The following is a 14,443-nucleotide window of genomic DNA, read 5'->3' as shown; positions in this document are numbered from 1 at the left end:
GCATTTTATGCATGATCAATACGATCAAAATGATCAAAACAAGACAGTATCTGAAAGTATGTGAACGTCTGAACTGATAACAGTTTATGCAAGATCTACATGATGAAAACAAAACAATGTGTCATCGTGTATAATAATGGTCACATTAACAGTCGACTGTACGAATATGACAATATCAGGAGCATGTGTTTATGAATCACTATCAAATAGTGATGACACCAGGTGTTCGTAAAAAGATAAATGTATCCCGCCCTACCGGTGTCTGAAACATACAAAAAGGGAAGTCAAATGTCCTCTAGGCAATTGTTCTCAACATGCTCTCATGCTACCTCCTGATATATTCGATGTTTTTATTTAATTTCGTTCGGTAAGTGCTCTCCCCTTAATCACTGATTGCAAACGAAAGTTGACCAAGGAGTAGGCAATTTCAACTCATAAGGGTAAAAACAGATACGAATTTGTACAACTTAAAAATTGTAGTGTCAGAAAATTATAATGAAATCCCCTTTCCTGCCCAAACTCATCTGATTTCTTTGAAAACCGAAAGGATGCAGATTGAGCTAGATGCATTAGGATGTGAGATGAGAGGTCTCTGCAATAAGAGATTTTTCTCATGATTGCTAATTTCTTTTGTAAACTATCATGAACTCAGGTTGACTTGTCTCTACCACCTGGAGGTCCCCTAAGTTGAAAAGTCCCTTGTACAGTTTCGGTTGTAATTGTCATTACAGCAATCGAATCACCACAGTTTGTCCATCTACCCTTTTTCTTACACGGCCTTGTCAAAGTCCTGACGAAGGTGAAAGGTCACAGGGAGATTACCTGAAGGTTTGGTTACTGGAAAGTAGGAAATCTTAGGGTTTTTTGTTCTTCAGTTCCCATGTGCATGTCTTGATCAGTTCCACAATGAAGATTTTTACAAACATCCTGGCAAACGTTTCACCAGGACATGCTCGGGCACCTGCTCCAAAAGGAATGTAGTGGAACTTTTGGCCACTCAAACGTCTCCTTGTCCATTTCATTCCAGCGTTCAGGTTGGAATTCCTCAGGTTCAGGTTGGAATTCTGACCTGGTGGAATTCATTGGACTAAAATTTCGACCAGGTGTATGCACACAATAAACTTCAATTTGCCCACAGCTCTCTTCGGATTAGTTTTTGTGTGTAGGAAAACTGTATTTTATCGAAAACAAATACAAGTATTTTGTTTTTACGCAACTAAGGAACAAGTCATCTCGCTTACAGCTCTTTTTGAACAAGCGTATAGTCGACGAAGTCATCTATATCCCCCGCTATTTTAACACGTTATGGTCCCAAACCAGGTAACTGACCCAACATTTCTTTTAGGCCATGTCAAAATAGCTGCAATGGAAATTCTAAAATAAACATTTATAAAACTCCTTAAAAGTCCAAGTTGTTGCCATGGAAACGTAAAAAATAAAAATTTATAAAATTCCTAAATAGCAAAAGGCACCAGTTCAGTATGTGCCTAGTAGACATGCAAAGTTTTGTAAGAAAGTATTTAATGTTTTTTGAGTTACGCTCCGGAAACGAACAGCACCCTTATAGAACCTAAGTCCAACTTGTTGCCTTGGAAACGTAAAAAATAAAAATTTATTAAATTCCTTAATAGCAAAAGGCACCATTTCAGTATGTGTCTGGTAAACATGCAAAGTTTTGTAAGAAATTATGTAACGGTTTTTGAGTTACGCTCCTGAAACGAACAGCACCTTTATAGAACCTAAGTCCAACTTGTTGCCTTGGAAACGTAAAAAATAAAAATTTATTAAATTTCTAAATAGTAAAAGGCACCATTTCAGTATGTGTCTGGTAAACATGCAAAGTTTTGTAAGAAATTATGTAACGGTTTTTGAGTTACGCTCCGGAAACGATCAGCACCCTTACAGAACCTAAGTCCAACTTGTTGGTTGCTCACGATATTTTGGTCCATATTTGAATAACTGACGAAGGTTGTTATTGTCAACAATAGAGAAGTCACCTGTGATTTTATGACCTGCAGGTTGATAGCATTGTGATGAGTCTTGGCAGCCACAAGTAGTGGAATTTACATCATGAGCTGCCAAGTCCAATTTCCTATAATTTAACAACCTGGATGAAATTGTGTTCGTTTTGGAAAATGAAATTGTTGGTGGTTCCTGAAATTTTAAATTTTGTGGGACATGTGGATTAGCTCAATGGGATGTAAGACCCTGAATGGGTCTTGGGAGATCTACATGGATGAAAAAGGGCTAGACTCGAAGGCCAGACTGATATACAGCATTTATTGTTTTGTTAGCAGATAACGAACGAGGTGTTCGAGTGTCATGTAGCTAATTTGCTGGTATTGCCAATCTGCCGACCATGGTCCCCTTCAACCTGAATGTGGGGCTGACTGTCTGTAGGCGGGGATGAGGTGTGATGGAGATGGTGTACGTGGCTTTAGACATTTCTGGCTGTTGTGTGGCACGATCGTTTACCCTTTACCACAAGCCATTCTGGACATATCGGGTGCATATATAAAAAGTTACTTAAATGTGCATTTCTAAGATGGCCCCACGCGTAAATAGTAGAACTAGAATAATATTCTTTATTATCTGAAATTATATATTCATTCACAACATACATGAATTTCAAAAGGGCACGTGTAGCAGACCGGAATCATTTAGCCCTCCCCATCTCTCTCCCCATGTTCATCGCTACAGCATTTGTCTTCAGCATCAGCAATTCTAACTACACTGATGCCGACGCCCCGACCCGTTTCCTGTAACTCCACTGGCGCCGAATCCCGACCTCTGTGTCGCACATCTGGTGTTTGTTATTCTGTATTGCTGTGATTCATGTGGTATGCAAGGTTAAACTTGCAAATACGCGATACTCTTTAACTGAACTCAATAGTTGAATAAAAGTTCAGCTTCATAATTCATAAACGGTCGAAATTTAGGTTACAATAACAGAAGGCTCACAGGGTCCTATTTTTGTCCATTGTTTCGTCATCATATTGACACAACGCACTTACGTGCATGCACGTATGTGTGTGTGGTTGCTTGTACTTGTCCGGGCTGATGCCGATTTTACACCATGAGATTTTATACCCACTGAGACACCATGTCGCAGTTTAACATGAATACCCTACTAAGACACAGTAAACTGACTCCTAGGCGACCAGGCCATGTTTATGCCACTTAATTTCGAACGCCAGGCAGGGTAACAACAAGTAACATCTTTAAACGTCTTTTGGTTAGAGGCGGCCGGAGATCGAACGCCCGACCTTCCGCACTCCGGGCGGACACTCTACCAATAGACCACGGATGCGGTCCACAAGGTAATGGATATAGTATATATCTAAACGATTCATGAGACTGTTAGTAGCTATATTTCCTTGCTTTAAATTCAGTATCTGTGTCATTTATGTGAATTCCGAAACAATAAAAGCTACAAAACCGTTTCCATATTCTCGCCAAAAGCAGAGTCGATTATAGGATTCCGACTTTATAATGAGCATGTGTTTATTGTGTTGACTCACGTGGTCCTGTTTTGGTACATTATTCTTTCATTATATCGACACAGCGTAATGGATATAAATATACGAAAGGTTCGTATGAAAGGTTCATGATACTGTTATCAATATTTGAGACCATGAAAATTCAGTACTGGAGTTATTTATCCCGATTATGAAGGCTCTTAAGAATTATGTTCACATTTGAGGGGAAAAATAATTATAAAAATAAAATTAATAATAACAACAATGTTTCCAACTCAAAGCCACATAAGCTTATGTTGTACCAGTCCTTTTTCGTATGATTTTCATTTTGTTGTTAAGACAAAACAAAGAAATTCACACATAGAATCATGTCAGACAAAAGTCCCTCCACCCTCGCTCCTCCCTCATTCGCTTAAATTTACCAATCATAATGGGATGACGTGGTTTGAATAACGTGAAGGCTCTTCGTGATTATTGTGTGCACTTTCGCACATATTTATTTGTCTTATGATCCTCTTGACAGGCAAGGCATTCTACAGTTTTTTTTAACGAGCCAAGAATGTAGGACACAATCTCAATGTCAATGTATTTTATGGTTCTGTACAAATGGACGGTACAGACATAAGGGTCAACAAAATGCAGTGCCATATCAAATCGGCGCAGGCTCGGTTAATCAACGTAACGACCACATCAGTTTTATGTGCAGTGTGTTGAGAAGACTAGAAACCCTGCAGGGTCCTTGGATGTCGCAGGCTGGCCGGACGAGTGAAACAGTCACTTCCTACTCGAAAACGTCAAATTGTCAATTTGCATCACAATGTAAATATTACACATATAGATTGTCCAATGAATTAAATGAGACTGTCCAACACATTGTCAGTAGATGCCCAGCTTTGGCACAAACATAGTATCTTATGAAGAGGGCATCGTGGAAAATGATAATTATATGATTATTTGGAATAGGCCCAAATACAACCTCAGACGTATCCAGGCCAACAAAACTGATCTTGTCCTTTTCGATAAATCAAATGAAATCATTTATATAATTGAATTCTCTGTCCCTCTTAACACTAATGTGGTTCACAGGATTCAGGAACAACATGGCAAATAATCGGATCAAGCCTATGAAATGTCACGCTTGCACCCGAAGTACCAAGTTGTCCGACATCCCATCGTTCTCGGTGTCTTAGGTTTGGTACCTACCAAACTCTTGACTGACATTGGGAGAGTATCAGGTTTGCTTTCAAGAACAAAGCTATTCTGTCAATCTGTCGATTATGTGTGTTTGTTTTTACGATGTCACTTCACTTGGAACTACTATGGGGATTGGTATAGGTCACTTGTATAGTGGTTTGTTAGTTTTTTTATTTAAACATATTTTATTCAGATTGAAATGGATTGGGAACAAATTATCCAACTTAGGACTCCCTCTCCGTGGTATTTACAAAAGCTTGTACAGTAAATCATATACCAGGAAAACAGAAAAGAAGATAAGTGTATAGATAACAAAAGAAATGTACAAAAGAGAGACTAGTATATGTGTATTAAAGTGTTACCCAAATCTCTTTGTATGACTTGTAAACATTTGCACTGCTTTAAAGATATGTTGATTTTCGATAATGGACAAACATTAATTTCCGTTTAACATCAAACTTAAATCTAGTTTACTATTTTTGTTCACTGCGTTCTGTAAAATGTCCCGAATTAATATTAACATAGTTTTTCTTTGGTGGACGTACAATGGACACTTTAGTAAATAATGATATGCGTTTTCACATGGATTATCACATTGACATATTGGATGACATTTTATCTCTATTCTGTATAAATCATAATTTAACTGTCTTTTCATGTATCTTAATCGAGTATGATAAATATTGAACTTTCTAACACCATAGGAAAAATATGGAGGTGCAATGACTTGCTCTTTTTGTATGTAAGTCTTGAATTGGGATGTAGATGTACAATTTCTACCTGCTGCAGGAATAGTGTTCCATAACCTAACAGTTGATGGAATAAAAGACAAGGTTGAGTGTTTTCATCTAGTATATGGAATCTCAATATTGTCTGAATTTCTTAAATTATATGATACATTTTAACCTACAGTGGTTGGTTACAATGTCTTTAAGATAAGTTGGGGCAATATTACTTTGTATTTTGTAGAACAAACATAGCTTACGTTTCCTCCTTCGTTCTATTAACCTTTCCAATCCTGTTTCATAATACAGATGTGTGTGCGAAGTATACTTTGGGAGCCCAGTAACTACTCTGGCAGCTTCTATTTGGAGATTTTCTAACTGAGTTGATAATTCTATATTACACCTATCCCACACTTCACACGCATATTCGAAATGGGGTCTTATGAAAAGTGTATATACTTTATTTAATGTATTTCTGTTCAAAATGAAATTTAATTTTCCCATTGATTTATCATTTTTGATGTCGATTGAATTATGTTATCTACGTGACAGGACCATTTTCCGTTTGATGTAAACGTTATACCCAAATGTTTATGACTTTGAACATTCTTAACTTTACATTCATCAAAGTACAAGGTAATAAGGTCTGATTCATCTTTTAAGGAAAATATAACCGCTTCTGTTTTATCTTGGTTGTATTTAATTAACCAGCGTTTTGCCCAGTTACAGAGCTTGCTCAAATTTAAATTTAGAGTTGATTCAACAAGTTGATTGTCTGGTGAAGAAAAGGCGAGTGCTGTATCGTCAGCAAAGAGTCTTGTTATGCAATCTAATTCACCAGCAATGTCGTTAACAAATACAATGAATAAAAAGGGACCTAACACCGACCCCTGTGGAACGCCAGCCTTCAAAAAGTTTGTTAGTTGTTTAACGCCGCACTCAGCAATATTCCAGCTATATGACAGCGGTCTGTAAATAATCGAATCTGGACAGACAATCCAGTGACCGACATCATGAGCATCGATCAACGCAATTGGGATACGATGACATGCATCAACCAAGTCAGCGAGCCTGACCACCCGATCACATTAGTCGCCCCTTCGACAGACATTATCGTCTCTTACAGCAAGCATGGGTTGCTGAGGGCCGGGTACATTGATAGGGTATAGATGGAGGACAGGGGACATATTTAGATTCTGCATCAATTCAACATTCCAGGATGACTGCAATCTAGGGAGCAGTTCAAAAGTGTGTTGATAGATAAGAAGAACTTAATTCCAAATGTTTTGAGACACTCCCCGAACAACTATACAGATTAGTTGAATTGGGATTTAAAGTTCACAAACCGAATCACCAATAAAATAGCTAAATGTCAATAGTTTCAAGAGTTTATTTCAATCAGGATATTCTGAGTAGATGTAACGTTTACATTTATACACACATTCTGTCAGACATAGTCTGTTACTAATGTAACATGTTAAACATGTTAAGCATTTTATGCATGATCAATACGATCAAAATGATCAAAACAAGACAGTATCTGAAAGTATGTGAACGTCTGAACTGATAACAGTTTATGCAAGATCTACATGATGAAAACAAAACAATGTGTCATCGTGTATAATAATGGTCACATTAACAGTCGACTGTACGAATATGACAATATCAGGAGCATGTGTTTATGAATCACTATCAAATAGTGATGACACCAGGTGTTCGTAAAAAGATAAATGTATCCCGCCCTACCGGTGTCTGAAACATACAAAAAGGGAAGTCAAATGTCCTCTAGGCAATTGTTCTCAACATGCTCTCATGCTACCTCCTGATATATTCGATGTTTTTATTTAATTTCGTTCGGTAAGTGCTCTCCCCTTAATCACTGATTGCAAACGAAAGTTGACCAAGGAGTAGGCAATTTCAACTCATAAGGGTAAAAACAGATACGAATTTGTACAACTTAAAAATTGTAGTGTGAGAAAATTATAATGAAATCCCCTTTCCTGCCCAAACTCATCTGATTTCTTTGAAAACCGAAAGGATGCAGATTGAGCTAGATGCATTAGGATGTGAGATGAGAGGTCTCTGCAATAAGAGATTTTTCTCATGATTGCTAATTTCTTTTGTAAACTATCATGAACTCAGGTTGACTTGTCTCTACCACCTGGAGGTCCCCTAAGTTGAAAAGTCCCTTGTACAGTTTCGGTTGTAATTGTCATTACAGCAATCGAATCACCACAGTTTGTCCATCTACCCTTTTTCTTACACGGCCTTGTCAAAGTCCTGACGAAGGTGAAAGGTCACAGGGAGATTACCTGAAGGTTTGGTTACTGGAAAGTAGGAAATCTTAGGGTTTTTTGTTCTTCAGTTCCCATGTGCATGTCTTGATCAGTTCCACAATGAAGATTTTTACAAACATCCTGGCAAACGTTTCACCAGGACATGCTCGGGCACCTGCTCCAAAAGGAATGTAGTGGAACTTTTGGCCACTCAAACGTCTCCTTGTCCATTTCATTCCAGCGTTCAGGTTGGAATTCCTCAGGTTCAGGTTGGAATTCTGACCTGGTGGAATTCATTGGACTAAAATTTCGACCAGGTGTATGCACACAATAAACTTCAATTTGCCCACAGCTCTCTTCGGATTAGTTTTTGTGTGTAGGAAAACTGTATTTTATCGAAAACAAATACAAGTATTTTGTTTTTACGCAACTAAGGAACAAGTCATCTCGCTTACAGCTCTTTTTGAACAAGCGTATAGTCGACGAAGTCATCTATATCCCCCGCCATTTTAACACGTTATGGTCCCAAACCAGGTAACTGACCCAACATTTCTTTTAGGCCATGTCAAAATAGCTGCAATGGAAATTCTAAAATAAACATTTATAAAACTCCTTAAAAGTCCAAGTTGTTGCCATGGAAACGTAAAAAATAAAAATTTATAAAATTCCTAAATAGCAAAAGGCACCAGTTCAGTATGTGCCTAGTAGACATGCAAAGTTTTGTAAGAAAGTATTTAATGTTTTTTGAGTTACGCTCCGGAAACGAACAGCACCCTTATAGAACCTAAGTCCAACTTGTTGCCTTGGAAACGTAAAAAATAAAAATTTATTAAATTCCTTAATAGCAAAAGGCACCATTTCAGTATGTGTCTGGTAAACATGCAAAGTTTTGTAAGAAATTATGTAACGGTTTTTGAGTTACGCTCCGGAAACGAACAGCACCTTTATAGAACCTAAGTCCAACTTTTGCCTTGGAAACGTAAAAAATAAAAATTTATTAAATTCCTAAATAGTAAAAGGCACCATTTCAGTATGTGTCTGGTAAACATGCAAAGTTTTGTAAGAAATTATGTAACGGTTTTTGAGTTACGCTCCGGAAACGATCAGCACCCTTATAGAACCTAAGTCCAACTTGTTGCCTTGGAAACGTAAAAAATAAAAATTTATTAAATTCCTAAATAGCAAAAGGCACCTGTTCAGCATGAGTCTGATAGACATGCAAAGTTTCGTAGAGAAATATTTAACGGTTTCTGAGTTATTCTCCGGAAACGATTTCGGGACGCACACACGCACACACGCACACACACACGGACGGAACCCATTTCTATATCCCCCGCCAACTTCGTTGGGGCGGGGGATAATTAGTTTTTGTGTGTAGTGGAACTAGACTTTATCAAAAACAAGTACAAGTATTTTGTTCCCGAAACTTTTGCTGGAAAGGGACATGTGAACGTTTCTTAATATTTTCAATTTACCTCAATCTCCATTGTTTTCTTGACCCTCCTGTTAACTATTTAGGCATAAACAGCAGCTTTGTCTGAGATGTATCTTTACGTATTTAAGCTTTTCGACTTGCAACCTGGGAAATCTGACCTCGTGGGTACCAAAATATGAATGTTTTGTTATTGGCTAGTGGCATAGAATTTTAAAATATTTTGTCCTGACGTCGATGTGGAATTCAACAGTTTGAAACCCTGACAAAGGCTATGCACAAGGTCAAGGGACCATTTCTTAATATTTTCAATTTACCTCAATCTCCATTGTTTTCTTGACCCTCCTGAAGCCACCACCAACAGGTGGATACACTCTGAGCACCTCCTTCACCACGTGATCTACGTAGGTCAGCTTCTTTAAACTGTCAAACGTCAGCTCATCTTCAGAATTCAACAGTCCGTTCTCGGCCAGTTCTTCTTCGATTCGTTTTCGGACACCATCATCTTTACCTTAAGCCAGTAGTGCCTGAATTTGACGTGCTGGAACTGGTGTCGTTTCCTGCCAACCATAATTCCAAAATGTCATCTGCCACTTCGTCTGCAGTGAGTGCGCCAGTCGTTTCATCAAGATTCTTCAGTTCATCAACTAGGGACCAGTGTTGTGTCTCACTCTGCAGTCTTTTCTTAATCTCTAATCTCCTTTATGAGCTGTTCTCGTGCTCTTAGACCCTACATCGAAAGAACGAGCTTTCGTGAAAAAATAATAGAATTTTGAATATTGCATCATCCCTATCTCAGCACATAATCGGGTTAGAATTCTGGACCAGAATGTGTAACCAGTGTTACATGCTTAGCGTAAGAGTCGACTTATCACATTGGACCAGATTAGTCTGGGCAAAACTCGATTACTTACACGCCGCCATGACAAATTGATTTTATGTAAAAATATCTGTCATACGCCTGTTTTGCTCAGTAAGAAATAAACACACACCTTGGACAGTCCTGATCCGGGTAGTTCCCATGGCAATGAGAACAAGTTGCCGGTGAAAGTTTGGAAAGAGCTGATTATTGACTGTAGTTTCTGGTCAGCGACATCAAATCCAATAAGGACGTTGGCAGCAACTGACATCGCCAACCTTTTGGAAATATCTGTTCCGAATTGTTCCCCCTTGTTGCACCAGTCCACAATATGGCTTCTGACAAGTTTTAGTATTCTTGGAACATGCCCTTGTATTGCTGCAGGAGCTAAAGCCTTGAGGAGTAGCATCTTCCTGATCCTGTGACTGTCAGGACTTGCATTCAGTAGTCCACCAGGCCCCATTAAACGCTTGGGTGATTTAGGCCAGCTGCTTTCAACAGTGATGTGTTCCCCCATCAAAATATGGCGCACATTATCAGCTCCAATGATTCTGATGGTAGCCTGTCCCAGTATGTGAGTCTTGTATACGCGGCCGTATTGTTTCCTCCGAGACAGGTAGTAGTCAGAACCCTGAAGGAAAAACAGTTGTCTTTGTTAGTACAGTTAAACCTCCTTAGTCCTTGGACTATGTGCTGGGTCCAGTGAAATGTGAGTTAACAGACCACCACTCGACACACTGATACATTGAAAAACATCGTACAAGCCACAAAAGCCTTTGACCTGGATTACATCTTTGAACCTAGCAACACTGAATTAGATACAAGTATTACATTCTTTACTACGCATTCTTACGAAGACTTACTTTAGTTATCAAGGACAGTGTTTCCCCCCCCCCCCAAAGGAAAGCCCATGGACCCTGGGGGGAGGGGCAGTTTGCTGCGGGGGTCCCCGGCATGCTGGTAATACTGACGCCACAGGTTGCCACGATGATGGCGAGAAAGGACCACAGTACGAACCATGACACGTCATCGAGGATGCCGTCGTCATCGTCCAAGGAGAAGTCCTGGGCCCTCTGCTGAAGCTCACTGAGGATAGAATAATGCAATTCGTGAACAACTAAAATCATGAAGTGAAAAGTATGTCCAAATAGATTACATTGTCTTGACATTGACTTGTCCTAGGGAGCTGTTAATCCAAGCAGCTTAATGTCAAAGCGTTTGTTAATGTGCATGCCACGCTAGCAACTATTGATATATGATATCCGAGAAACAGGACGGCACGCTACTTAGTTATAATATAGTAATTATATGTCATTAGCCACCCTACACTTACCATGTGTTTGGTGTTTTGGGGGAGTACACTAAAGACATTCAAGCTTTTCTTGGAAATTAGTAACTGGTTAAAAGCCTTATGGTGTGCAAACTAGCGTGGTGTTACCATCGTGAAAAGAAAGTGGCTTACTAATGAGTGAGTGTGTGAGTTTGGTGTAACGCCGCTTTTAACATTATTCCAGTTATATCACGGCGTGTCAGCTTAATGTGGGAGGAAAGCTCGAAGTGATGCAGGTCTCAGACGTTTACCACTTCGGTGAAACCCACGAGCACGGGTATGGTGCTGACAAACATGGAAACATAATTGGAGCAAACCGGTATTCGAACCCACAATCATTGGTTTCTGGCGTGCCCAAGGGACGCAACTCTTCACAGCGAATCGCGGCGCCTTAGACGACTGGGCCACCCGTGCCCCCGGCTTACTAATGACTAGTTATAGATTTGTAATATATATATATATATATATATAACATATAAAAGCCAATGACAGCATCGCGAACTAGTACGTCATTGTGCGTAAATGAAGTCAGTAGTTGAACAAAAGTTCAGCTTCATAATTCGTAAACGGTTGAAATTTAGGTTACAATAACAGAAAGCTCACGGGGTCTTTTTGCGACCGCGATTTCCGTATTATATTGACACAACTGAATGAGTTCAAAAAGGTTCATGATAATGTTGTTGACAGCTATATTTGATGACATAATATTTCAGTATTTGTGTCATTTACCTCGATTCTGATTGCTCTTGCAAAGTATCTTGATTTTGTAATGAACGTTTCTAACCTTATTTACACTCATAGTGAACGTATATGTTGCATTGACAAAAAATAATAATTCATCTGATGTAACATTATTACAAACGTTATTTCAACTGTTGGGGTTTAGGTCAAATTACAGACGGCTCACGGGGTTCTGTTTGTGACCGCGATTTCTGTATCATATTGACATAACGTAATAAATACAAATCAAAAAGATTCACGATAATGATATTAATAACTCTACTTGATGATATGATATTTCAGTATTGGTGTCATTTATCTCGATTCTGAGGGCTCTTGATTTTTAAATGAACGTTTCTTACCTTTACACTTATAGCTAACGTGTATGTAGCATTGACGAGAATAATTCATTATTTGATGTTTAAAGTATTTCAAACGTGACCTTTTTTTGAACAAATAACACGATGACATGTATAGCACATTGAAATATTTCTTGGTAACAACGGAAATTGACAAAGATTAAATCGATCTGACTTAGCAACTATTTATTTCTTTTAAGAAAAAGCTCAAGATTTTTAAATACCAAAATATGTCGTGGTAATGGTTTGTACACGCAGAGATCTACCCAGAAAATTACAAATTTACAAAGTATTCTTTCCTGTAACTACACTGGCGCCGAGTCGCGACCTTTGTGTCGCACATCTGGTGTTTGTTATTGTGTATTGCTGTGATTCATGCGCTATGCAAGGTTCAACTTGCTAATACGTCATAGTCTGTAACTGAACTCAATAGTTGAACAAAAGTTCAGCTTCATCATTCGTAAACGGTTGAAATTTAGGTTACAATAACATAAGGCTCACGGGGTCCTGTTTATGTCCATTGTTTCGTCATCATATTGACGATTTTACACCATGCGATCTTATACCCACTGAGACACCATGTCGCAGTTTAACATGAATACCCCACTCGGACACAGTTTACTGACTCCTAGGCGACCAGGCCTTGTTTTAGCCCCTTAATGTCGAACGCCAGGCAGGGTAACAACAAGTAACATCTTTTATCGTCTTTTGGTTAGACGCGGCCGGGATCGAACGCCAACCTCCCGCTCTCCGGGCGGACACTCTACCAGTAGACCACGGATGCGGTCCACAACGTAATGGATATATTATATATCTAAACGATTCATGAGAATGTTAATAGCTATATTTCCTTGCTTTAAATTCAGTATTTGTGTCATTTATGTCGATTCCGAAACAATGAAAGCGACAAAACCGTTTCAATATTCTCGCCAAAAGTAGAGTCGATTATAGGATTCCGACTACATAATGAGCATGTGTTTATTACCACCGGAAACAATAAACCCAAGTATGACGTCCGAGGTTTGGTACCTCCTGTACTCTTGGTTACAGATAATATGGGTGCCAAGGTTCTCCACCGAGAGCACATCTCTTCTGACAATCTCGGTAATGCACAAGGCTGCTGTGTTGAGTCTCTGATTGTCTCTGCCAATCTCGGTAATGCACAAGGCTGCTGTGTTGTGTCTCTGATTGTCTCTGATTGTCTCTGACAATCTCGGTAATGCACAAGGCTGCTGTGTTGAGTCTCTGATTGTCTCTGACAATCTCGGTAATGCACAAGGCTGCTGTGTTGAGTCTCTGATTGTCTCTGCCAATCTCGGTAATGCACAAGGCTGCTGTGTTGTGTCTCTGATTGTCTCTGATTGTCTCTGACAATCTCGGTAATGCACAATGCTGCTGTGTTGAGTCTCTGATTGTCTCTGACAATCTCGGTAATGCACAAGGCTGCTGTGTTGAGTCTCTGATTGTCTCTGACAATCTCGGTAATGCACAAGGCTGCTGTGTTGAGTCTCTGATTGTCTCTGACAATCTCGGTAATGCATAAGGCTGCTGTGTTGAGTCTCTGATTGTCTCTGACAATCTCGGTAATGCACAAGGCTGCTGTGTTGAGTCTCTGATTGTCTCTGACAATCTCGGTAATGCATAAGGCTGCTGTGTTGAGTCTCTGATTGTCTCTGACAATCTCGGTGATGCATAAGGCTGCTGTGTTGATGAGTCTCCATCTCTTCCGGAAATGTCTTGGTAGATTCGACTTGCGAGTGCTTCCTAGACGCCAGTTCCATTGTGACTAAGCATGGTTCCAGCCAGCTCTCTGCGGGGGACGCCAGAAATAGGCTTCACATATTGTATCTGAACTGAACTGAATTCACTTTCAGGCCGTGGTCCGCGACATTAGAAGGCCACATACACATACAATACAAGTACAGTACACGCTTATAACGAACTGGAGGATATAACGAACTGACTTATTTGGTCCCAGCATTTTGCTGTATATATGTTGTATATATGTTTATAACGAACTACGGTTATAACGAACTAAAATTAGTGGGTTATAACCGTAGTTTACTGAA

At 39.3% G+C, this 14,443-nt stretch overlaps 1 pseudogene; it reads right to left on the bottom strand.

Moving 5' to 3' along the window:
* Positions 1 to 769: 769 nt before the first annotated feature.
* On the bottom strand, positions 770 to 14,155 carry LOC124139413 (annotated as a pseudogene).
* Positions 14,156 to 14,443: the final 288 nt, after the last annotated feature.

The sequence above is a fragment of the Haliotis rufescens genome, unplaced genomic scaffold (genome assembly GCF_023055435.1).
Source record: "Haliotis rufescens isolate VD_foot unplaced genomic scaffold, xgHalRufe1.0.p SCAF_27, whole genome shotgun sequence".
In the NCBI taxonomy this organism is placed as follows: domain Eukaryota; kingdom Metazoa; phylum Mollusca; class Gastropoda; order Lepetellida; family Haliotidae; genus Haliotis; species Haliotis rufescens.
The sequence above is the reverse complement of the archived record's forward strand: the minus strand, read 5'-3'. Positions and strand labels throughout refer to the sequence as shown.